General features: G+C 43.1%; 1 protein-coding gene across 1 annotated transcript in view; it reads right to left on the minus strand.

Moving 5' to 3' along the window:
• The window catches only part of syt2a (synaptotagmin IIa), a 41850-nt gene extending 30577 nt beyond the window's left edge, over nucleotides 1–11273 (minus strand). Inside the window, exon 1 of the mRNA XM_063209395.1 lies at nucleotides 11234–11273. The gene's annotated coding sequence lies outside the window, so the exon portion shown is untranslated. The remainder of the gene's footprint in view (nucleotides 1–11233) is intronic.
• Nucleotides 11274–26689: the final 15416 nt, after the last annotated feature.

Below are 26689 nucleotides of genomic sequence, written 5' to 3' on the forward strand. Positions count from 1 at the left end.
GTATTGGGCACCACTAGCCTGGGGTGATGGGGGCACCTTCCTTTAAGAGGAATCCTATGGACGTCCTTCTCATTGGTCGGTCAGTATACAATCCGGGAGTGATTGTATGCTCCAATAGAGATGACGAGCGAATCCTGCTCGACACAGCCGAAGAGTGTGCGACTCTAAGAATGATTTTCTCGCCCGCGGCTCCACATCGTATAGGCAGTGGGCGGGCCCTGCCCCCTGCCCTCAGCGCGAAATTTCCACCTTTCAGGAGTGATTTTACTACATTCTTCGTCTCGGTCGTCAGCCAATGACTGACTCCCATAGAGATGACTCACTCATCTCACTCAAAGAACCGGGGACTCATACGAGTCCTATTGTTTTCCGTTTCATCTTTGTATTCTTATTGAACTGGCTTTTCTGTAACAACGTGGGATTTCAAATAAGAAATTCAAGACAGATAGAGAGGAGGAGAGTGCAATTAATTAAACCTACGGCCCTTAATGTGTCACCATTTCCGCAAGGCTCCTGTGCGGTCTATCATGTAGTAAACACTTGAACAGGAGTTGAACTATTTTAAGGCCGTCCCCATCATCCGGTCTGTGCAGGGCTGCTATTTGCTACACCCTTCCCTCCCCGTTGTCCATCCATGCATAAATAAAAGAGCCTTACTGGCAGAATAGCCTTGGGTAGCATCCAACATTAGTGAACCTGCGTGTGCGTGTGCGTGTGCGTGTGCATGTGCGTGTGCGTATGCGCGTGTGCGTGCGTGTGTGTGTCTTTCCCCTGATTCGAGACAGATCATCTGTTATTTTCTGACAAGCTCGTTGATTAAGTCATTAATATTAACAGGTCTATTAATTTATTCGTGCTATATTGAAATCCTGTGCTGAAACACACTTCAGGAGTTATCTGCCTCGCTCTCTCTGCGTATGAGACGGAGAGGGAATGAGACGGATATGTGACACAGGCTCAAACTGCACTTGTGCTGTCTTGCACGCCTGTTTCATCATGTCTCCGATAAAAGACACCCGAAAAACTATTACGGGAGGAGATGCAAGAAAGTGTGGAGACAGAGGCACTCACCAACACAAACACACGCACACAGACATCCAGAAACACACACCCACAACCACACCCTCACGCATACCCGCTTACCCGCACACACACACCCCGAAGGGCACAAAACAACTCATAAAGACAAACAAATGTGTATTCACAAACTGATCCAAGCTCTCTCTCTCTCTCTCTCTCTCTCTCTCTCTCTCTCTCTCTCTCTCTCTCTCTCTCTCTCTCTCTCTCTCTCCCTCTCTCTCTCTCTCTCTCACACACACACACATACACACACACACACACACACACACACACTCAAAATCCATTCAAACAAACATCTAAACACACACACACACACACACACACACACACACACACACACACACACACACACACACACACACACACACACACACACACACACACACACACACACACACACACACACACACACACACACACACACACACACACACACACACACACACACACACACAATGCACTTTCTGCCCAGCTCTATTCAGCCCACTTCTGCCCAGCTCTGGGCTACTGTGGTCAGCTCCGGGCTGCTCTGGTTGGGCTGGTTTGCTTCTCATTGCCCTGCGGCTGAGTTAAACAGCTGTCAGTGGCCAGGATGCTCTCCAGGAAAGAGAGAGGTAGCCATGCGCTGACAGACAAATTACACTGTACTGTATGCTAAGTCAGGCCTCCGAAGCACACGTTAGATATTATATTCCACACACCATGACAAAATAGGCCTATCCTTATTGTACAGTCCTGTGGTAAAGTCAGGTTCTGCAGCACACGTTACATATTATACAGGCCTATCCTTATTGTTATATAGGCCTATCCTTATTGTCACAGATGCCTATCCTCATTGTACTGTACTATATACAGTATATAGTCAGGGCTGGTCTCCACAGCACGTTACACACATTACACATGAGTGATCATTCGGCACCATTAAGCAGAATAAAAGTAGTAGACAATAGACAAAAGGAGAATTAACAAATGTCTAATTTGTTGTTAAATGTTCTATGTCAGAGTCAGGTCTCCACAGCACACGTCAAAATGTCCTAAGTTATCTCATAGGTCATTTGCCACCATCAGCAAAAAAGTCAATAGGGAAAGAGAACAATTACAAATGTTTTGGTATTGTTAAATGTTCTATGTTAAAGTCAGCTCTCCGCAGAACCCAACACACAGGCCATCTTTCATCCAATATTGTTCAAAACCATCAAGAAAGAATAAAGGAAAGAATAGGGGCAGGGGAGGATAACAAATGTTCTTTAAATTGTTGCGGTTATATGTTTATCTGGTAAAGTCAGTCCTCTACTGCACACATTACAAACCACACGGCATCAGTAGGTCCAAAGATCAGGACAATGCAGGACAAAAGTCAACAGAAGAGACTAACAACTAGGACACGTCGTCTCTCTCTATAATTTCTTGTTGCCAAATATTTCATAATTACCTTTGAGATTACATATCATGAAGTATCTCTATTCCACTACAACTCTACTGTCCTACTGTAAAAGACAGAAAGCAGAAGAGAGAGTAGCCCAACAAATTGGCCGCAGAGAGAGAGAAGGACGCAAAGAAAAAGGGAAGATCAAAGTGGATTCTTCATAACCCTCAGAGCGTCCATGAATTACAATTAGATTCACATTGATCATGGCAAACTGTCTGTCTGTGTTGACCCTTGATTTCTTTCCAGGTTTAGTCACATGCGCCACCAAGACAAGACCAGCCAAGATGAGACAAGACACACCAAAACAGAGCAAAACAACACCAGAACAAACTGGCCATGACATAACACAAACGGCGTGACACAATCTGCATTGTAAGTATGGTGGCCACTATAAAATGCAAATGCATCATTAAACTCAGCTCCACCACCACTTTGCAGAGAAACAGCTGATCCCCTTCTACAATCTCTCATCAGCACCACCGCATCCTCTGCTATACTGGCTAAGCCATGCAAGCACCAGCATACCAGACCCCTGAGTTCACCCCTATCCTTCCCCAGGCTCAGCAGCCCCCCTTGGGTTTTTGCAGAAGCCGCTCAGTGCAGATGCAGAGCCATGTAAATTACAGAAAAAACAGGAATGTCGGCACCGGCACCAGCACCAGCACGGCACTGCACAGCTCTAGAGCATGCTACTGGCTCTTACCACACAGTGAATGTGATTATTCTCTCTTCTTCCTCTCTCTCTCTCTGTCCTCCTCTCGCTTGATCTTATCCTCTGCGCTGGGATGGCCCATCCACCATTGGAGAAGGCACTTGGCAGGGTGGCGGGGTAGCGGAGTGCCGGAGTGGCAGGGGGGCGGAGGAGGGGTGTTAGTGTTTGAGCTGGCCGATTTCTGATTGCTCCCTCATCAGCCAAAGCAACTGCAGTCCTCTTCTCTTCTCTCCTCTCCTCTCCTCTCCTCTCCGCTCCTCTACTCTCCTTTCCTCTCCTCTCTTCCCTCTCTCTCCTGCTGCAGGACCCCCCCTCTCTCCCATGCACTCACTCACTTGCTCGCACACACACCACACATTCACACACACACACACACACACGCGTGCACACTGACACACACACACACACACACACTGACACACACTCACTCACACACGCTCCAACACTTGCACACTCTCCTCCTCCCCCACTCTTCTACACAGCCACTCTCTCTCCCCCTACTCCCTTCCCTTCTGCCTTCCTCTCCTCCTGCCTCCCTCTCTCTCTGCCTGCTGCTGAGGTTGCCGATGCTGTATTTCCCCGTTTTAACGAGTTCTCCTCTGCTCAGTCGTTCTCCCACTCTCCCGTTCGCTGTCCTCGATTATTTTCCCCTGCTTTCACTCTCTCATACTCCTTTTTTCTCTTCTTCTTTTCTCTCGTTCCCTCTCTCTTCCTCTGCTCTTTTCCACTGGGTTGCTTCTTGCTGGCGGGAGTACTGGGCTCTTCTCATTCAGCTCATTCACCTCACAATGCGGCGCTATGGAACACTCCCGCTCCGCAACGCTCCAGAATGCTCCGTCACCGAGGGGCAGTTTACACGGATCAATACTTAAAACCAGCACTCACATGCTGTGGCCGGCAGCCAGCAGTACCCCCCCCCCCCACTACAGACACACACACACACACACACACACACACACACACACACACACACACACACACACACACACACACACACACACACACACACACACACACACACACACACACACACACACACACACACACACACACACACGTACACGTACACGTACACAAATACACAGCCTCTAAGCAATGCCCAGTGTCCAGACTAGTGACATAATAGGGAAATACGGTGGAGTGAAACCCCCCAGTGCATCCCCCAACTCTCCGCAGATAAATAAATAAATGGACTGCACTTGAAAACTGAGACCTGCAAAGGGAAAATGAATGTGAATGACAGCAGAGAGAGAGAATGAGAGAGAGAGAGAGGGGGGGAGGTCCTGAGGACAGAGTGTGAGGAGGAGAGTGGGATGGAGAGGGAGCCAGGGAGGGATGGAGGTAGAGATGGTGGGATGAGGAGGGATGGGGTGCAGTTGTGGGGATGAGAATGGGGAGACAGGGAGTCGGACGGGGGAAAATGGGATGGGATGGGTGAAGTGGAGAGCGTGAAGGGAAGGGGGAGACGGAGAGAAATGAGTTGGGGGAGGGGAGTGGCCGTGAAGGAGGGATGGCGAGAACAGGGAGTCAGACGGGGAGAAATGGAAAGGGGGGGAGGGGAGTGGCAGCGATGGAGGGAGGGAGGAAGGGAAAGAGCGGATTTAGACGGGGGAGAAATGGAAAGGGGGGAGGGGAGTGGCTGGAAACTCACTGCAGCAGAAGAAGGGAAGCAGCAGCGTGTGAGGAATACACGGAAGGCTAAAGAAAGAGAGAAGGAAAGAGAAGATAAAAGAGACTGAGAGAAAGGGGGAAATAAAAGGAGAGATGGAAGCAGAGGAAGAAGAGACCTAGAGAGACACAGAGACTGTGAGAAACAGAGAATGCCAGAAAGAGTGAGTCAGTGTAAGACACAGAAATGAAAGGGACATAAATTAGGAAATCAAAAAGAGAGAGAGAAAGAGGGGGAAATGGAAAGTGCTCGTAGCAATCCTTCCCATGTTTGAAGACACAAGCTTGACTGAGTTACATAAATAACAGACCGCCCCAATTACTATGCACCACACACTCCTTTGCCATTCCCCATTCTTCAGTTTTCCTTTTCGCGCTCCAGTCCCATTCCATATGGCTGTTATCTGTCTTTTAGGAATATTAATCTTATGCACATCCATTAAATTAACTCCACACCACGCTCAATGCAGGTATCTCCACTTACCAGGTCTCTCCATATACCGTTTCCATGAATTTGAAGTTTTGGCCTGAGCATGACTGACCTAAATTCAAGTGTTTTGATCCGTACAGCTCCACAACATGCGTAGCAGTAGCGTTCACTTCAGTAACGTGCGGTTGACTAAAAAGCATAGCCCTCTCCTCATCGTCAGTGGTGCTGCTGGAGCATGCACTTCTGTGGACAGACACGTTTATCTGCAAATAAACGTGTCCTCAGAAATGGCATTGCAAAAGCTGAAACCCTGGCATTGCAAACACAGATTTCACCTCACTACAAATGCTTAAATCAGGGCATTGTCAATGCTGAAATCGTGGCCCCATAAATGCTGAAATCATAATCAGGAGCAGGCTTATAAGTGCTGTGATGGTGCTGACCCAGAAAATATACTGAAATACAATGAAAGAGGTTGTACCGAAACTCTTCTTTTTCTTTTATTGCCTATTGCTAAAATGCTTTTCGACATCAATACTCTTTCAAATGTTGAAATCATGGCATTGTCAAATACTGAAATAATAGCATTGTAGTGTAAATGCTGAAATCGTGGCATTGCAAATGCTGAAATCATGATATTACAAATGCTGAAATCATGGCATTGTCGATACTGAAATCATGGCCCCAGGCCATACCCTTTGCTGCTGACACAAAAAAAGAAATGGAAAAGAGGTTACAAAGGAACTTTTGCCATCTGTAATTTCTCAGATGACTTTTCCTCTGAAATGCACTGTACACGGAAGAGTGCAGTGTTTAAAGATATGCTTTTACAAAATCAGAGCAATATTGCTTATTGGGTCTTGTGCATTCAGTAGGCTGTGGTATAACCCTATCAAGATGGTGGGGCTCAGTATCGGGTACGTCCAATGAAATGGTTGCTCTGTTCTCCAGTGGGGTTTCCTTCTCTGGATTTGTTACTTTCATTTCAGCACATTCACAGACCAGCCTTCCTTCCTGGAGAGTGACAAAGGGCGTGGACGTGATTAATGTGGAGTGGTGCGTGTGTGTGTGCATGTGTTTGTGTGTGTGTGTGTGTGTGTGTGTGTGTGTGTGTGTGTGTGTGTGTGTGTGTGTGTGTGTGTGTGTGTGTGTGTGTGTGTGTGTGTGTGTGTGTGTGTGTGTGTGTGTGTGTGTGTGTACTACACCAATCTACCTTCGTGAGGCCACTGCTATTGGAGCACACCAAAAAGGTGGGGCCGTCGCTCTGTGTGGGGCCAAATCCTGACCCTGTTTTGACCCCTTTTGCTGGGGTAAGAAAAGATATTTGTGTGTGTGTTTGTGTGTGTGTGTGTGTGTGTGTGTGTGTGTGTGTGTGTGTGTGTGTGTGTGTGTGTGTGTGTGTGTGTGTGTGTGTGTGTGTGTGTGTGTGTGTGTGTGTGTGTGTGTTGGAGTGCACACACGTATGATGGTCAGTACAGGCTTTGGTGTCATGAAAAATGATCCTCCCCGCCTTTGGAGAGAAGGTGCTCTTAACAGTCTGCGTTGAGCACTTGAAAATGAAATCAATGAGCAGCTCAGCCATTACAGGCATATGTGAAGGCCAATGAGATGGCTTTCTTCAAGATGACCTCCGCGCAATACAATACCAATGAAGGGCTCTCTCTCCCTCTCTTTCTCTTTCTCTTTCTCTCTCTCTCTCGCTCAGACGTTTTGTTCGACTTGCATAGATCCTTTGAACATACACGGCCCGTTAAAAGACTTTTTTCTAGCTATCGACTAAATCTCGATGTGGTCCGTTATAGAACATGACACTGGATGGCTGTCTCGGCAGTGTGGAAAAAAGCACTCAATAATTAATTGCTTCTGTTTAAATATGGAAAAGTGAAAAGGAGCGACCTATTTTTACCTCAGCTGAAAATTTGATTTATTGAAAGAAAGACTTGAACATTTAAACTACTGCTTTTCATATGTGTGTTATCATCACACAATGCTCACACTGTCTGGAGGTCTGCTGTTTTGTGACCGAAAAAACTGAACAACAGAGGAAAATTGCAAAAAGCATAATGTGTCTCCAGGTTTCTGCTGCTTTCTGACCGGAAAATGAACAACAGAGCATGAAATTTAAAAAAAACACATTTGGGTCCTGGCTGGGGTGCTTCAGCATTCGGTGAGGTGGGGGTGGGGGTGGAGGTTTCTTATTTTCCTGTTAAGGTGACAAACGGCTCGCCACGCTTGGGCTGGCCGGCCAGCGTAGTGCGGTATGGGAGTGACTAAGGTTTATTGACTACCATTGGATTTGTGGCACACATGGGGAGTCTCGGCCATCTGAGTGCTGTGTGAGAACTTATGAGCCAAGACATGGAGACGTTTTGCATGGGGCTCTCACACAGCCCAGTGGTGAACATTCACATTCCAGTGCTGGGAAGGATGGACTTTTAAAATATACTATACAGCTTACAGAATATGTGCCCCCAAAACCTTTGTCTAATTAAAGTGAGATTTTTTTTAATTACTGTACTTGCTATATTGCCATGCCTTTTACAAGCATAGTTTGCTTTCAACTGTCAGTTTTAGCCAGTCCTGTTCTTATGTAAATGTTTAGTGGTATCACAATTATGAAGTAGGAAATGCATTCCTGGACACCCGCTGTTTCAGACTGGGGTGTCACAGTCACCGTGTTTGCCACAGCACGAGGAGGAATATGAAAATGAGCAGGATGAAGAGAGAGCCGAAGAGGGAGAGGAATTCTGTGTGTCATTTTGCTATTACTGTTGCAGTCAGGAGGTCCGCCTATTGTTTCAAATGCCTGACAGACATTTCTCAATTGACATTTTAGTCCATTGCCAAATAGAAAATGGAAATGTTAACAACACACTATCACAATCCAGTGTTAACAGCACACTAATGTAACATGGTAATGTCCGTAGATCCCTGTCATCATCATCATCATCATCATCATCATCATCATCATCATCATCATCATCATCATCATCATCATCATCATCATCATCATCATCATCATCATCATCATCATCATCACCATCATCATCATCATCATCACATGATTGTTCCACATCACCACAACCACCACCACCACCATCATCATCATCACCATGAAACCATCAACATAAAAACAAAAGCAACATTATCTAAATCATCATTACCATCACCACTATAAGCATCAACACACTGTAATCAACACTAAACATTTTCTTTACGAAGAGCACTTAGTCCACGTTTCCGCAAAAATTAATAGGTCGAACTATCTTCATGCAACTGAAGTCTCTGAAAAAGCACTGCTGCTACAGTACAATGTCTGCACTTGAGTCTGAATGTCTTCTTATGCTGTAAAGCTCTGTCCCGCATGTTGGTAAAATGTCAGTTGTGTTTTCTGTCTACTGTCTTAATAAGGAAAAGCAAGAATCTCAGTGATGTGATTTGATACAGCGATATCAGTTATAGTATCAAACTCATTTTGACAAAATGTACACAGCAGGCCAGGCCTACAGTGTATTTCCTGTGTGAACTCAACAAGTACTGTAGAGAGTAGAACCATGTATGTTAAATTTGACTTGTGTTTAAATTGATAATAAATTCATTTAAAAAAAAATACAGTCAGTTTTGGCTTTACATGGTAGAATAGTGCACAGCTCAACAACTGGCTTCTTACGTATATCTGCTCACATGATTGGTTATTCTTTTACCTGCTCATAATATCTGCCCAGCTCCATAACTGATTGGATATTCATACACCATTGGATGGATATAGTATTTACCCAATAACTCATTTGATGTTAATATCTGCTCAATAACTGATTTGATGTTAATGTCTGTTCTGTTAACTGATTGGGTATTTAAATATGTGTTGGTTGCTAACTAATGGAGATTTGAAGTGAGAGCGTCTCCTGTGGTCTCCCGGTGTGCTTACCAATCCCTCTCCTCAGACTTCCTGCTGATCTGATGGAGGGAAAGTATGTCTGTCTGTCTGTCTGTCTGTCTGCCTGCCTGCCTGCCTGCCTGCCTGCCTGCCTGCCTGTCTGTCTGTCTGTCTGTCTGTCTGTCTGTCTGTCTGTCTGTCTGATATCAGCATATAAAGCACTGTAGAGGATGTAATTTCTTGCCTGCAAATATGTCTTCTGCGCTTTATTAACCCCGCGCTGGCATGGCATGAAGGCGAGCATCCATCACTGAAATTATTCTAATTAGTCCGCCTGCGACGAAGACGGCTAATAAATAACAATAATATATAATAAACAGCAGGGTGTTGTTTCTTCTCTTTTCATTTCTTTCTTTTTAGCAGAAGTCCGCAGTGCTGGCAGGGGGTTTCGTTCTTGCATAATGGTGAGGAAATGTCGATCTGTATTCCATAAGGCTGGTTAATATTTCAATGTGTGAGGCAGGCAACAAGGCTGCAGTGTGTGTTGTTTTTTTATTTGGGAGAGCCTGCCACCATTGATGATTTAAAAGGCTCATACATTTCACACTTTGCACAGGAGAAAACTTCCAAGTCACTGGTGAATTCAAGCACATAAAAATAAAGTTGACCTTGGTATGAAACAAAGTCTATAAGTACAACCTTACCGGGGGTGCACCATGGGGAGTAAAGCACTGTGGAAATGATGCAAGAGATTCATGATTTGTTCCACAGCTGAATCATACCCCTACCTCCCCTGTGCCTCCCTTGGTAAGTGTTGTCTTTCCTCAGACACATTGCTCATACTATTTGGTGAGTCTGCTGACTTTTTCCCTGGTCTGTGCGCAATAAATCCATGACTAAAACGTTTGAACTTTGCATACAATCTTCTGGTGTGCCCCTTCAAAATATGTGTTCTGGGAATGAAATAGCAAGGCTTTCTCATTCTGATATGTTGTGTTCTGGTTGTTGCTGCTCAGACCATGGTTATTGATGAGATTCCACCACCTGGTGAACCATGGACTCTTCATATTAGCACATAACTGGGAGTGCCACACATGGGGAACCATGGAGTCTTCAATTCTGTGCCAAAGCAACGCACAAGGTAACCTCTGTCTAACTCTCAAAAATAGCGTACATTAATGTATGGTGATGCTGGTCTTTGCTGAAAGAGCTTCGCTGCATCATAACATTAAAATTGCTAAGACGTTACAATGGCTCATAAGTATCAGATAAAGACGTCTTAATTGCCATTTTGATAATGACAAAGTTAATGAAAAGGGTTCCGTTTCTGATGTGATGTTAGGCCACTAGGAGACATTGTAGGTGGAATTGTATATCCCACCTGCCTCCACATGACAGGAAGTGTGTTCGAAATATCACTAGCTGTGGATGAGGATGATAGACTCATGGCAGATGGCACAGGATTGCTGTGAAGATCAATTCCGATTTTTGACCACAGCACACCCAAAACACACCCACACCCCCTCCACCTCTACTGTATTCTCAGCCGTCAGCCTACAGAACCAACCAGATAACAAAGCAAAGCCTGGATTTTTAACTCTACGCATCTCTCAGTGGAGACAGGCTCATCATGGTTGGCGCAGGCAGAGGGGAAAATGCTTTGAAAAACCCACGTTGGCATAAACTCACTGTCTGGAGCAATAAAAATAATCTTTGCCTCGCCTCCCCAACAGCACAATAACACGGCAAATACAGAGACAGATAAGGGCATTCCATTACTAGTCATGTATTCAGATGTGTGTGTGTGTGTGTGTGTGTGTGTGTGTGTGTGTGTGTGTGTGTGTGTGTGTGTGTGTGTGTGTGTGTGTGTGTGTGTGTGTGTGTGTGTGTGTGTGTGTGTGTGTGTGTGTACGCGCACGCGCGCATGCATGCATAACTACTGCCATATCGTAAATGCATACATGCATGCATTTACGATATGTCAGTAGTTATGTTCTGCTATGACGGAGACAGAAGCATAAGCAGACAAGTACTCACAATGTAAATCTGATCCCTGCTGTTGGCGTATCACAGTGAAATCTGAAGGGAGAGAAGACAAGGGGAGGGTAAATGTCATTAATGACCAGAGGCACTGCAACCTCTAACGACATTGTTGATATCAATTTATGTTTTTTTTTTTTTTTTTTAAAAAGCATATCTAGTAGACCTGCAACCTCTTGCAACATAGCTGATATCTATTTATTAAAAAGACATATCAGCATGACAGCAGAGGATTGGAATGAGAATGAGAAGACATCAAAGAGTCAGACGGTAATAACTCCACACCACGGCCTTCTTGGGTTATCTGGCCTCAGTCCATTTCTATGATATTGAAGACATGGACGGAAAAGACGTTTTATTCTTCAAGGATAGACTGGATATAGCTGCATAAATCTGTATGGCTTGAAACACCAATACATTTCCTGAACATTGAGTCAATGAATTGAGCTTTTTTTTGTTAAACATAGCCAAGATAAACAGCAGCATTATTATTCTGTGATTAACCCATTGACGCCTGATGTTGCGTTGCGCAACATTGGCCCTGGCGCCTGGAGCTGCATTACGCAACATTCCGGCTCATGAGATTTGAGACAACTTTATTAAAAACCTCTGTTTGTTTGAGATGAATGAACACATTCTAATGAAAGATGAGAGTCTTAGCGTTTAAATGCAACTGCATAGTTGTATGTGCTTCAGAAGCTGAGATATTTAGGTTTTTATAGGCTGAGGGCAGCTTTTCTTAAAAAGGCATTCAGCACTCTTTTTTGCAGGTGCCTTAGGCGTCAATGGGTTAAGACCAAAAATAACCATCAACTTTATAAATTGATGAAAGCAGCATACACTATTCAAGGCATAGTATCTAAAAGCTCCAATAGTTACTATAATATACCTACATGTTTAAGACAACATAGTCAGTAGACTGAGGTTCTTTTTTCGATCCACCAATATCAGCATCATGACTGTAACAGGCAAGCTAAAGCCAATAATAGAGCTAAACAGAGCAGCTAATATACACCCATAACGATAAGGTATTTGAATAAAACCCAGCAGGCACCTGATCCCAGTTAATTCAACCACCCTACTGCCATTTACAGCCTTTATGTGCATGACACAGTAAGAGCATGTGGTTGTATGGAAATGTCTACAAATGGGAAGTGGTCATTATTGGCTGTGGCTCCAATGTAGGAAATTCCTTGACTAGGGGCTTCAAGAGCTCTACAGGGAGTCCACTTGTCTGGCTAACCAGCCAGCCCCGCACTTCACTTCAAAATTAGATGAATTACTAGGGTCTGGTTTACCCCGCTAGAGACACCTTGAGCTAACTCATCACCATTAGCAAAGAGTACTCACTTGCCTTTCCACAATAACTCAGCAAAATAGCATTTAGCAAATAGCATACTACTTCTGTGCTTCTGTGAATGGATATTAAAAAAAAAAAAAAAAAAAAACTACTACATTAATCTCTTGGAACAGTGGTCTATCTCTCTGCAGAGCCGTGGTATCTGTGTAGGTCTGTTTACACAACATGAATCCCCTGACTATGCGCTGTGCAGAGATGAGAAAGTGATATTTCCCAAGTAGCGTCAGCTGACTTGTTTTGCTGTTCTGACATTTTCAGCCTGTGCTGTGAGCAGTCAATATTTTTGCCACCATCTCGTATGTAACCTACTCTTTAACGGAGGATAATCAGCCATCAATGTCAGCACTACTGGGCTTCTCAAGGAGGGAGGCAAACAGGCTGCTAGACGCAAGCACATTCTTGTTCATAACCAGGTACATACAAACATGCATGCTCTCTCTCACATGCACACACACGCACGCACGCACGCACGCACGCACACACACGCACACACACACACACACACACACACACACACACACACACACACACACACACACACACACACACACACACACACACACACACACACACACACACACACACACACACACACACACACACACACACACACACACACACACACTGAGGCCTAACTACATAGGCCTAAGGAAATAAGGTGAGTAAGGTGGAGGAGGAAACAAACAAATAAAAGGCATGCAATGGAACAAATCCAAAAGGCTTTGGACTTTCTCCAAAAAAAAAGAAACTCAAAAAGCACAAAATGCAGGGAAAAAAGGAACTAGGAACCCACTCTATTACTATTCAACCTTCTGAATAGTGGGATAACATTAATCACATTGCAATTGGTCTCAGTGCAGTTTTCACAGAATTAGAAATTGTTATTCGTCACAGGGTAGTTTTCACACCGTTGGCAGGCGATTGTGCCAGGCTGTCCCATGTCCCTCACACTTTGTGGCTGCTACTGCTAAATGTTGTTACTGCTACTGAGACTACTGTGGCCCTGCCTGAGGAAGCTACTTCACAGGAAATGTCTTTGCAGATGGGCCGGGCAGCACTGGGACACAGCTGCTACTGCAGATCCACTACAGTTGGCTAAACCAATGCCTCTTAGCACGTTGGCGACTGCTACTGCTACTGTTACTGCTACTGTGACTGTTACTGCAACTGCTGCTGAGGTTGCTACTTCTCCAAGTGGAAATGTCTTTACAGATGGGCTAGGCCGAACTGGGAGACACTTTGATTGCTACTTCACTGTTTAGAAATATCTTTGCATAGGGGCTGGGCTGCACTGGGATACTCTGTGACTGCTGTTACTGCTAGATATTGCTACAGTGCTGTTACTACTTCTACGACTAGTACTGTATGGCTGCTGCTTCACAGTTTGGAAATGTCTTTGTACATAGGTCATCAGGGAGATTCTGTGGACGCTGAGGCTGCTATACACTACTGTTACTGTGACTGCTTCTGCTACCATTGTGGCCACCATTTCCCCCTCAAGAAATCATAAATCAAGTGAAAAGGGAGTTTTTCCTCATCTGAATGCCCTGTTCCCTGTGACTACATGCCGCTTGTTTTTTGGGTTTTTATTTGCCTAAACCTTCTGATTCTTGTGGACTTTATGCCTCTTTAATATGTTATTTCTGCTTATCTCCTCTATTTCAACTCCTTTATTTGATCTTGCTTACTTAAATGTTTTTCTCATTTTTTAATCTGCTCTTCATTTTATTATTATTATTATTATTATTATTATTATTATTATTATTATTATTATTATTATTATTATTATTATTATTATTATTATTAACATTGTTAATCAATCTATTAGGCACTTTGAGCTGCATGTCCTATATGAAATTGTGCAATACAAATACAGTTTTTTTTTCACTGAGTGGAAATATATTTGCAGATAGGCAGGACTCAGCTTGGAGATGTTGTGGACACTAAGGATGGGGCTGCTACACTAGTGTCACTGTGAATGCCACTACTGCCACTGCCTCTGCTACTTCACTGGAAATATCTTTGCAGACAGGCTTGGCTCAGCAGTGCCTCAGTGATGATGAAGGAGCCGAGAACGATCCCAATGAGTTAGCAGTCTGTTCACACCAGTGCTTTAGCGCGATTATGTCTTCCACCACATGTACCTGGGCTGCACACGCTTGCTACCTCAGCTCAGTGTCTGTGAGGCGGTAAACAACTATGCAGACAGACCGAATGCCTGCTGCTCCCTCTCTGTCTCTGTCTGTCTGTCTGTCTGTCTGTCTGTCTGTCTGTCTGTCTGTCTGTCTGTCTGTCTGTCATTCTGTCTATCTATCTCTCTCTAACAAAATAAGATACATACTGTATGCCTCATATATCTTGTTATATGTCTAATCAAGGCTTGACATTTCATTTCCTAGTGGGGGCAATTGTATAGCTAGCAATTCTTAGAAAATACAGAGCTGCTAGACTGAATCCGTGCTACAGATTTCTTAAAGGACTACGAAATGTATGCAGCTGCCCAGATTTGTTTTTCAAAGGCATTGCCTGAAGTCATCAAAGTTCCATCTCGGATAGTTGCACACAGAAGAGAAACAGAGCAGAGAAGGATGAGACCGACAGAGAGAGAGCGAGAGAGAGAGAAGAGGGAGAAATATACAGTAGAAAGAAATAGAATTGGATGAAAGAATAGATTAAAGAGTGTGAGAGGAAGAGCGAGTTAGAGAGACAGATACAGTGTCTAATGGATAAAGAGAGAACATAGAGGAAGAGAAACAGAAACTGATAGAGAGAAGATAGAGGGAGAGGAAAGGAGAAAGACAAAGGGAGGGAGAAAGAAATGACAGAAAAGGTAGGAGGAGGCACTGATGGATATAGGAGAGAGAGGGAGAGAGAGAGAGAGAGAGAGAGAGAGAGAGAGAGAGAGAGAGAAGAGAGAGAGAGAGAGAGAGAGAGAGAGAGAGAGAGAGAGAGAGAGAGAGAGAGAGAGAGAGAGAGAGAGAGAGAGAGAGGCGGAGGTGCAGGAAAACACAGAGAGGGATTTTGCTGACAGGGAGAGCCCCCCCGCCGTCAGCAATCTGCCATTGGGCCTGTCACAGCCAGCCACAGCCGTCTCTGAACACGCTTTAGCAAGATGCTGTTTTGTTCCGCCATGTCAGACTGGGTGGCCCCATGTCTACATCGACCTTCCTAGCTCAGAGTACATTTAAGATTTCACTTCATTTTATAACATGCACATGCATGCAGTTTCTCTTATAGGTTGACTTCCATTGCCCTGTCTCTGTGCCACTTCATATACCCCACACCTACGTATAACACCCCTCCTAGCTTATAATGTCATTAATTTACATTTCATTTCACTATGATGGACTTCTTCTCCAATCTAACCCCACACATACCCTTCTGTCTTCCAATGTGATACATTCAGATTAAACTTCACTATAACAGGCATGTAGATTGTTTTTGGTTTGAATTACATCGTCTTATCTCTCCATCACATTACCCTACCCCACACTCCTATCTTATAATAATTTAGATTCAACGTCACTAAATACTTTACAGTAAGGCAAGGTCATTCCTATAGAGCATTTAAAACACAAATGCCAAAAACAACAAATAAAAGATAAAGTGTAGAAATGCAGATAAAAGCACGCATTTAAAGGAGACCTTGGATTGTAAGCAACACTAAGTGGCCGAAAATCCCATTTGGGTTTTGCGAGCCTCCCTAGAGGCCGGTGCCAATTTCATTGATGTACAAACATATTTCACTATGCATCATGGCTGGCTGACTGTCTGGCTGGCATTGTGTTATAATCCCAGACAGGGTGACCCTGTGGAGACACAGCAACACACAGTCCTCTAAACACACAGTACACTACAGTACACAACCTTTACATTTTAGTACAGTCCGCAGTGATACAGTAACACAGGACATTACCACTTTGCACAGCCTTCACATTACAGTATGGTACACTAAACTCCACAGTGTACATAGTCCACTACCCACACCCGTGCAGTGTGGTACTGTTCACAGCAATACAGTAAACACAGAGACCACCACAAACACACACACACACACACACACACACACACACACACACACACACACACACACACACACACACACACACACACACACACACACACACACACACACACACACACACACACACACACACACACACACACACACACTACAGAACCTTCACATTGCAGTACTGTAGTACATCCTGCATTACACTGATAGACACAGTCCACCACATCACACTGCACCACACTACACAACCTCCACATTGTAGTACAGTATACCATCATAAACACACAGTCCACCATGCACACAATACACATTCACATTGAAGTAACATTCCAAATTAAAAAAATATCCATACACACAGCACTACTGCACTAAACAACCTTGACTTTGAAATGCAGTAATTATAATATATATATAGCCTTTATATGACCCCCTCCACCACCACACTAGACAACCCTCACATTGAAATACAGTTCAGTAGGCCTACCTCAATGTCACAGGAATAGGTCTATGGAAAAGACACAACGTATCACCACACAAAACAACCTTCACATTACAGTACACTATATTTAATTCTATCACACTAAACATACAGGGTGCAATTATTCACACAGTCAGCAACCTTCCGATTGCAGCGCAGTGCATTCCACTGTATCACAGTTGTAGGCGACTATTCACACACTAAACAACCTTTAGATAACATTCCGCACTGTATCACAGTAAATACACAGAGCTCTACTCACACACTAAACAACCTTCAGATAGCAGCAGCGCAGGGCATTCCCATGGTGGCTAGGCCTGCTATCTCCATGGAGCGCCGCTGCATTGCAGCACATCTAATGGGATTTGGGTTTGTGTAAGTGGCCGGAGTCACATTACACGCCTACGCTACCCTTTGGTTTGGCTTTAGCTTTAGCTTTAGCTTGGCTTGGCTTGACTTGCCTCCGCCTCCCCCACCCCATGGCATAGCGTCCACGTACAGTATGCTGCTGGTCATATTACACGCCTACGCTACACTTTGGTTTGGCTTTGGGTTGGCTTGCCATGCCTCGCTGCCCACTCTCTGCCATCCAACTGGTTTAGAGTAGTGTTTCTCAATGGGGGCGTCATAACCCCCCAGGGGGCTTTAGGGAGCCATCGGGGGGCGCTGAGAGGGATGGAGCTGAGAGGGGGGTTGTACAGTTGCCATCAGGGGGCATTAGTCTATTTTATTTACAAAGTGGGGCATTGGCAGGCTGATAATGTGGTCAAGAGGGCGTTGGGAGACTCACAATGAGGCCAAGGGGGTGTTTGTCCAAAAAAGGTTAACAACCACCGGTTTAAAGGGAAGGTTTAAGTGGTTCTTGCGGCCAGGGCCAATAGAAGGCTGGGAAATACCGCAGGGGAATGGAAAGTGTGTGTAGAGCATGGGACAGAGAATGGACGAGTCCATTTGTTTGAAGTGAAGAATTCATGAATCCATATGTTTGAAGTGAAGGTTTCACAAGTCCATAGGATTGAAGTGAAGGCTTCCAGGATTCTGGTGGCGAGTAGGGAGCATCTGAGGCTCAGTTCATATGCCTCTGGTGGGAGGCTTGAATACATTACACTGATTCTTGAAAGTTTGGCAAAAACATGTCCCTGCAGTAAAATATTAATTCTGTTGAAAATCAACTAAATTTTCACAAACAAAATGAACCCAGGTAATGGCCAAGGGGTCTGTCACACGAATACATTTTTGTTTGAAATATTTAAGTGTAATTTTATTACTTTTCATGGCTATAAACCTGTCCACACCCTGTAAAAACGCCTGTCCCAAGGACTGGCATCATCATTTCAATTGACTTAAAATACAAAAATCACTAACAGAATTGAACAATATCACCATGATGTGGAAGACCATATTAAAGTGGTTCTACAGATGTGCACATAGTGGATGTAAAACAATATTTACTATTATTTACTGATTGCTCAAAATGTGTCCAGCATATTGGTCACCACCGTCAGATTTTTTCTAAAAGACAATAAAATCAGTTATGCACAAGGTAATTTTCATTACTGAGGACCCCTTTTCAAACCTTTAGCTCTACTGCCTACTTCACCATCACTGAAGCTCCTGTAAGTTTATTATTTTGTCCTCAATTTGTTAATTTGTTTGGACACTGGTACTGTCCCAACCATAAACTGTCAACACCGTCAAGGGTTTTAATAGTATTGTATTACATTAATGTTAATAAATATAATTTTTTTCAGAAAAGGTATGAAGCACCCAAGAAACAGAGCGAAAATGAAATGGCTAATGTGAACAAACAATGCATAATATTTAAAAGAGTGCTTTTTTGTCTCACACCGTCAGATGTCACCACCGTCAGATTTTGTTCTGCTCATCATGTTGTTCCATATTATACTAAATTGTGCTGGTTAATGAAACATTACTAGGCATGTTAGTAATAATTGTGATCCAAAATGATACTCTAGCCACCACTGAGGTGCATTTGGAGGTTTTTTTTGTCAGAAAACCTGACGGTGGTGACATCTGAGTTCACCAAAAAACACAAGTTTTACTGTACGTGTTTTTTACATGTTTTAAGAATATGCATACAATAAGTATCTACAGTTATGTTGAATTGTTAAAGTAATTCACTTTAATACAGTAAACATGTGTTTTTACATCTAATTCTGTCTGCCGCTGTTGACAAAACAAGAAAGAGCCTATTTTATGAAAAATGTTAAACATGGGGAGCTTGGCCAATGCATTCACTGCACAGCCAAGACCTACATCTATGATAATACACCTCTATATTTTGGATTTGAACAACTTAAAAGCTGTTTTTACCACATTTTCAACAACCAGTGGCTTACTTCCTAGATAATCTAACTAATGAAGTAAAAACACATGCTCATACTGAGCACACACAAAAATAAAGTGTTTATGCAGGATGCCATTGACTTGAGAGGGCTATTTATTTTGCTAAATGCAGGTACTAATTAGGCCACTTTCACCACTCTCAGATTACTGTCACCACTGTCAGTTCTTAAGTCACCACCGTAAGAAGGAGTTTTGGACATTTTAAAGGAATGTGCTTACAACATTTTCCTTAGGAGTTGTTGATATATCAAAGTAATAGCCAATTTAAGCCTACACGAATATTTGTGAAATTACAAAAAATTGTTTGTTGTATTTAGGCGTTAAGTAAGCATCGTATGACGGTACAAATTTTAAAATTAGAACACATGAAACAGTATTAAAATAGAACAAAAGTGAATTTTCAACATTTAAAGGCATATGTGTGAACCAAAAAATACACATAATCACTTAAAAACTCCAGATACATATGCAACCAAATCAATACAATTTTAATAACTTTTAATTGTGTCTGACGGTGTTGACAAAAAACAAGGTATGATCGGAGAAAAGCCTGATTTCTGAAAAAAATACATAATGGGGAGATTGGCCTTGTGCATTTCTGAAAAGCCAAGACCTTAGTCTACGAGGATATACCATATAATTTTGTAATTCACTTTGTTTTTTTCTGTCAACATTACAACCTGTTTTAGCCACTTTCTCAAGAATCAGTGATTACAGAGAAGGGAATATTGAGTGAGGCCAGGAATTCAGACATAGAAGCATGAGTAGGGTGAGTGTAAGGAGAATGTACTGAAGAGTGTATAGTATGTGTACATGGGAGTATACTGTATGTGTACTTGTGTGGATTGCATCGACTAGGTTCAGTCCACATTTACGTTCGCATTTAAGTTGGAACACAATTGAATATTATGCATTGACAATAGAGTAAAATGTACACTGATTTGGAGTGAGGCCAAATGCTATCTGAAGTGGAAGTGGAATTAATTTCCACTCAGAGTTACATTGATACCCCATTTATTACTGTGAAGGCTTACATAAGATAAGGGAATGGGGAGTGAGAAGCATGGAGCGTGGTGTAGGGGATATGAATGATGTAAGAAAAGATTGGAGAAAAGCATGTGCTGTGTCTCATATCATACACTTGTGTCAGTAGTACACGGACAGTGCATAGTTCCCATAGTGCACTAAGGTCTTTAGTGCATTGTGTCATGGAAAAGTTTGAGCACTAAGCACTGTGCCCTCAATGGAAGTGATGGGTGAGCATAACATTAGCAAGCCAAGATATTGTTTGGCTACTGTTTACATTGCATTGCACATTTCCTTCACCCCAACTGGCAACTATCTTGCATACAATACTTGGCTTGACATGAAAAGGTTGTTGTCTCAGCAACATTACTTACAGCATTAGGAGACTGTTGACCATACTCTTCTTCTGAAGTTTCTTCCATTTCATGAACAACATGGCGGCCGTTTAGTGCATGCAGTGTCCGTCGTTCAAGCACTGCATTTTAGGGCGTTGTTTGGGCATCATCCGGCCACTTTCAGTGCACTGAATTTACCAAAATGTTCAGCCTGAGTGCCCTACGCACTGAAACATAGTGCCCGAAGTGCATAAGTGCACAATATGAGACGCAGGGATGGAGTGGGTATAGTATGTATGTTTGGATCTCAGTGCACATCTACCGGTCTCTGGTGGAAAGGTTATGTGATTCAAGGCCAAGAGCAGAGGGCAGGAAGTGTAACATGTACAGTACACAGTATGTAGCATACCAGTTGTGCCACACAAGGGTGCCAACAAGGACAAAGGGGTCAGTTGCCCCATGCTCAGGGAGAGTGGGTGGCCAGAATTGTATTGGATTGCATAAAATATGTTGGGGGGGACACGCTTTCAGATGAGTTTTTCCTGGTCTCTCTCAAAGCATTCAGCAGCCCTGACAACTCATGTAGTGTGGGAAGCATGGACTAAGGAAAGGGGAGTTCCCCACATCCCCAGGTCTCTGGTAGCAGGGTTGCATAGATTAGGGCAGTTGTCCAAAACTGGGGGTCGGCCCGCCAGGGGGGCGGGGGTTGCAGAGGTACTGAAGGGGAGTCGCTGACAAATGGGGCATTGCATAAGAACAGGAAATCCACAGCTATTATAGTTCCGTAATTTGGTTTGTAACAGTATTCACTTTATATGGTCCTGTGGATTTCTAACAATATCAGTGGGCAAACTATTAATGGAAAATCTACCAATATCAATGGCCAAAAAAATTGCAGAGGCAATTGATATTGATTGATATTTGCTAGATTTTCCATTAATACAAAGCGGATTCCAAAAAGTTGGGACACTTGATATTTTGTGAATAAAATCAAAATGCTGGCATTTTCAAAACATTCAATATGTTAATAACGTAGAGTATTGTGTGCAGACAACATATCAGTTGTTAAAGTTGAGCAGAATGATTGTTTTGGGGTAATTATGTAATCATTTAAAATTTCACCCTTGCAACAAATTCCAAAAAAGTTGGGACAGGGCCAATAAAATGCCTTTTATGTTGGATAAGACTAAACACAACACAAGGAAGGAGACTTAACATTTAAATACTTTGACTGATGGCATGATTTTATGTAAAAAATAGATATTTTGATGTGCGAGACATGATTTCAGCAGCTCAACTGATAGGTGTGTTCTTCGACTTGTTTACCTTCTTGTTATGCTTAATACGTGGCATATCCTCACTGCAAGAAAACTATTTTGTGACCTGTTTACTCTTATGATGGAACCACACTGTTGGAACATAGTAGAGATTGAAATTTGCCATGATTATGGGGCAATATCTAAAGACTGTGCTCCAAAATATAATGCCTTGGTAGCTATGTATGCTGTTTAAAATCTGAATATATCATTCAGCCCTCATTTTAATGCTCTAGATGAGTAAGAAGACCATAACCAAGGCGTCTCTGCACCCCTTTACCATCATATATGCAGTCTTTCAGACTGACCACTAAATCAAGCTGAAGTATTCATTTTCATCATAACCTGGAGGGTGCATGACTCCATGATTTTAAAAAAGAATGAAATATTTTCCATTCTGTAATCAGAGGACAGTTTCACATGTCTCCTAGGTCCATCTAGAATGAGCTTTGCCACTTGCAGCACTGTTTAATGTCTGCATCATGAGCCTTAACCAAGTGTTGTGTTTATGGTCATTTTTTCAACAGCTGTCATTGTTGGAGTGTCATAGTTTGCTTATTGACGATGGGTATGTCATGATCTCATAACTCGTGTAATGATTTCACAGAACTCTACATTACAGAAACAGGCCTTATATGCCTGCAATTTTGAGAATTCAATCTTTCTGTGTAATAGATCAGTAATTAGTCCCTCAAAATCTTTGCTTCTGAGTGCCACAGCCTCTCTGTGATGGTATTTTATCTGTGCATTCATGTTGACAGTCAATATAGTTCCTTTCAAAATATTCCTCCTTGTGTTATTTTTTAAAATTATTCAACTATTACAACATTTTTTGGCCCTGTCCCAACTTTTTTGAGATTTGTTGCATGGGTCGAATTTTACATGACCACATATTTCCCTCAAAACAATGCTTTTGCCTCATTTTAACTGTTCCTATGTTGACCTTGTGCCATTGTGCATCTTGTGCATGGATTGAATGTTTTGAATATGCCAGCATTTTGATTTTATTCACAAAATATCAAGTGTCCCAACTTTTTCCAAAAGGGGGTCCCGCTGAAAAAGTTTGGGAACCACAGGATTAGGGAATAACGAATATGGAGAAATATGGAGAGAGGAGTGTTTAGAAATATGGAATGGGAAGCGCACAGTATATGCATGTGAGGGTGTACTGTATGTGGATGTAGTGCAGTGAGGAGCGTTGAGTTCAGTCCACATTCCCTAGTCTCTGGTGGAAGGCTCACATAGATTAGGGAGTAACGAATGTGTACAGAGGAGTGTATAGCTACTGTATATGTAGTATAGTAGTATAGTACTGTATATGTAGAGCAGTGGGGAGCGTTGAGTTCAGTTCACATCCAGAGGCCTCGCTGGTGGAAGCTGCGTCTCACATGATTCGGAGAGAGGGGATCAATTATTCAGGAGACGCCGCCTCTGACATGCCTTCACGCTGACCCGAAATCACAGGCTTAACATGAAAGAGTGTCAGCCGCAAGTCTGCTCACATAAATAAATCTAGTGGTGGATAAGGTGGCTTGTGTGGAGGTGACCCGTCAATAGGTTTTGGAATACTTGAGGAAAAGCTATTTTTTCGGGGCAAATTGGGGTTTTTACAGTAAATGCACCTTTATCATCCTCTAAGACTGTAGGATAGATGCTAGAATGTGACAACTATACAACTGCCAGCCAAGTAGTGAGACAAATGAGGCTGTTCCCTGCTATTGTGCTACCTAGCTGCCATACAAAGGAAAAAGGCAGTAACTGCGCAGATCTCCAAACTGAGTAATGCAGTTAGCCCTCTGCTTAAATATGACACATACACCATAACACACTTTTGCACAAACAGGTGTGTTGGATGTAACCAGTGGTTCAAATCAATCCTGCACATCATCCATTACAGTTGCATTTTAATTACACAAAACATAAAATGTGTAATGGGTGGTATGCAGGGTTGTTGTCTAGGCCTACTAGGTATGACACATAAAAGCAGAAAACTTCAGGCCAACAGACAGTATGTCATTTAGAGGCCTCATCATGTGCTACTATTGTACGCATGTTGTTAACACTCATTCACTGCATGTGTCATCGTCAGCCCGGTTTGGGTTCCAGCTTGACTAAAATCCATCAGGCTGCCATTTATAGCACTGCCACCCTTATGTAATCACATCCCTGTGCTGCTATTGATGATCATACAGGACAACAACAACAGCAACAGTGTTTATTCTAACAAGATAAGTCTCATTTTCACTGCAGTTCGCTTTCACAGATCATGTCTGTTTTCCCAGGTGAGATGAGCACATCAGAGCACGTCGTACTGAAGGCCATGTGATTAACTAATGGATGGTGGAGCGTGTTTGTAATATTGGTGTGTGTGTGTGTGTGTGTGTGTGTGTGTGTGTGTGTGTGTGTGTGTGTGTGTGTGTGTGTGTGTGCGTGTGTGTGTGTGTGTGTGTGTGTGTGTGTGTGTGTGTGTGTGTGTGTGTGTGTGTGTGTGTGTGTGTGTGTGTGTGTGTGTGTGTGTGTGTAACACCTGCAGGGTTAACAAATTGAAATTGAAATATAGCCTATTGCATTTCATGTAATTGGAAATGATCTTGGGCAGTTGATCCCCCAACTCAAGAATATGAATGCTGTCTCCTTCTCATGGATGTTAGAATGACAGACACATTCAATTGAAGCCCTCACATATTATTTTGGGGTGTGTGTGTGTGTGTGTGTGTGTGTGTGTGTGTGTGTGTGTGTGTGTGTGTGTGTGTGTGTGTGTGTGTGTGTGTGTGTGTGTGTGTGTGTGTGTGTGTGTGTGTGTGGCACATGCATGCACGCGCATGTGTTTTGTGCCCAATTAGTTGCTGCGTCTTGTGATGTGATTAAGGGTTTTGACCTCAGTGCCTTCTGATAATTAACTGAGAGATCACTTGTAAAATAGAAGGAGTCCCATTCAATTACCGTTTCATTAAAACCCAAATTACAAAATGACCTCGAAAGCATCTTGGCACGGAGACGCGGACAAGAATATGGGACTGTCACTGAATGTCCTCACTCATAATTAAAAATACGAAATGGCTTTGCCCTATGTTTAGTTTTGCTTTAATTCCTTCTCTGTGCACGACCCCTTAGAGGCATTATTCAAAGAACCTTTCTGAAGTACACACACTCATCATGACATACCCCTGTGTCTTCATAGAGAAGTCATGGAAATGAATGGTAAATGTACATTGGCCGGTTCCTTCACGGTCTGCCATCAGTGAAAATATTCATCTTATTTGAATCAGTCACATTGCATTTTTCCACCGCTAATTTGAAGTACGGTTGGACAACCCTTAACATTCTAAAACAGCACAGTGCCCGTGGTCTAACTGGAGTCGAAAGTTAGAGGGCTACACACATTTTATTTTCGCACGTTGTTAGCGGCTCTCCCCAACCCCCTTTTTTTCTTTCCGTGGGTTCTTTTTCTTTTTTTCTTTTTCAAATTGCTGCATTGCCTCAGCTGCACTGACTTTCAGCACCGTGTCGTGGACAGCTCTCCCGGCACTTCCTGACTCGTGGAGGGGTGGGGGTGTCTTGGGACGCTGAATGAAATCCGAAGTGTCTCATTTTCTCTGGTTCCTAGTGATTTCAATTATCTACAACTGACTCCGAAAGCGAGCAAGACAGCTGTAAGGAAATAACTAAATAGATAATTAAACAACGAGACGTTGGCTGCTCTAGATGAAGGGAATCGCCCTGGACGCGCAAACACGGTTAGAGAAGCGAGTAAATACACAAGGCGGATGATGATAAACCGTATGCAGCACGCACGAATCGAATGTGCTATTTTTAATTTCACATGATAAGGCAGTAGCAAGCCCCGACATGCCTGTTCGCACTGCGACAAAACGCGCTTGCCGCTCACAGAAACGTGCCTGCTCCAATGAATGTAGACTTTGGGTGCGTGCTGCAGTGAGATGATGTGTCGCGAGATTTAATTTCCATGCCTTTTCACATTACTCCTTCGATATGATTGGTATTGGAATTGCATGGGCTTCATCTAACGGTACAAACAGCCGCTATGTCCATGTCTCGTCCCTCAATGTATGTTCTAGTATTCCATTAGCCACTTGAAAGCGACGGCGCTATTCTTCAACGTATGGACAACAATAGCCTCTATTTCTGTGTTGGTGAGGGCACTTACGTAACAGTCGTGCTCCTCAGTTGCCTACACAGTCAATGTTTCGTAATTCAGGTAACACATTTGGAGATATGCATCTGGGTTTGTCACGCCTACTGCCTGCCTTGTGTCACACATGACGTTCTAATAATGAACAATTACAACACAACAACAACAGCAAAGTGGACATTATGGACACATTTTAGTGTAATTGATTGTGGACACCACTTCACAATATTTTCACCAGTGAGTTTTGCCATTGTAGGCTTACATTTGATTGGACATGTCTGTGTGAAGTTCCATGTGCATGTGCATGTCCATGAATTCAGATAGCAGATATGCCTAGTAGCCAAACTCAAGCTACCAAATGAATTACCCTATAAATGAAGTATTTTTCTCAACCATCTTTTCA

This window comes from Engraulis encrasicolus, chromosome 10 (assembly GCF_034702125.1).
Source record: "Engraulis encrasicolus isolate BLACKSEA-1 chromosome 10, IST_EnEncr_1.0, whole genome shotgun sequence".
Classification (NCBI taxonomy): domain Eukaryota; kingdom Metazoa; phylum Chordata; class Actinopteri; order Clupeiformes; family Engraulidae; genus Engraulis; species Engraulis encrasicolus.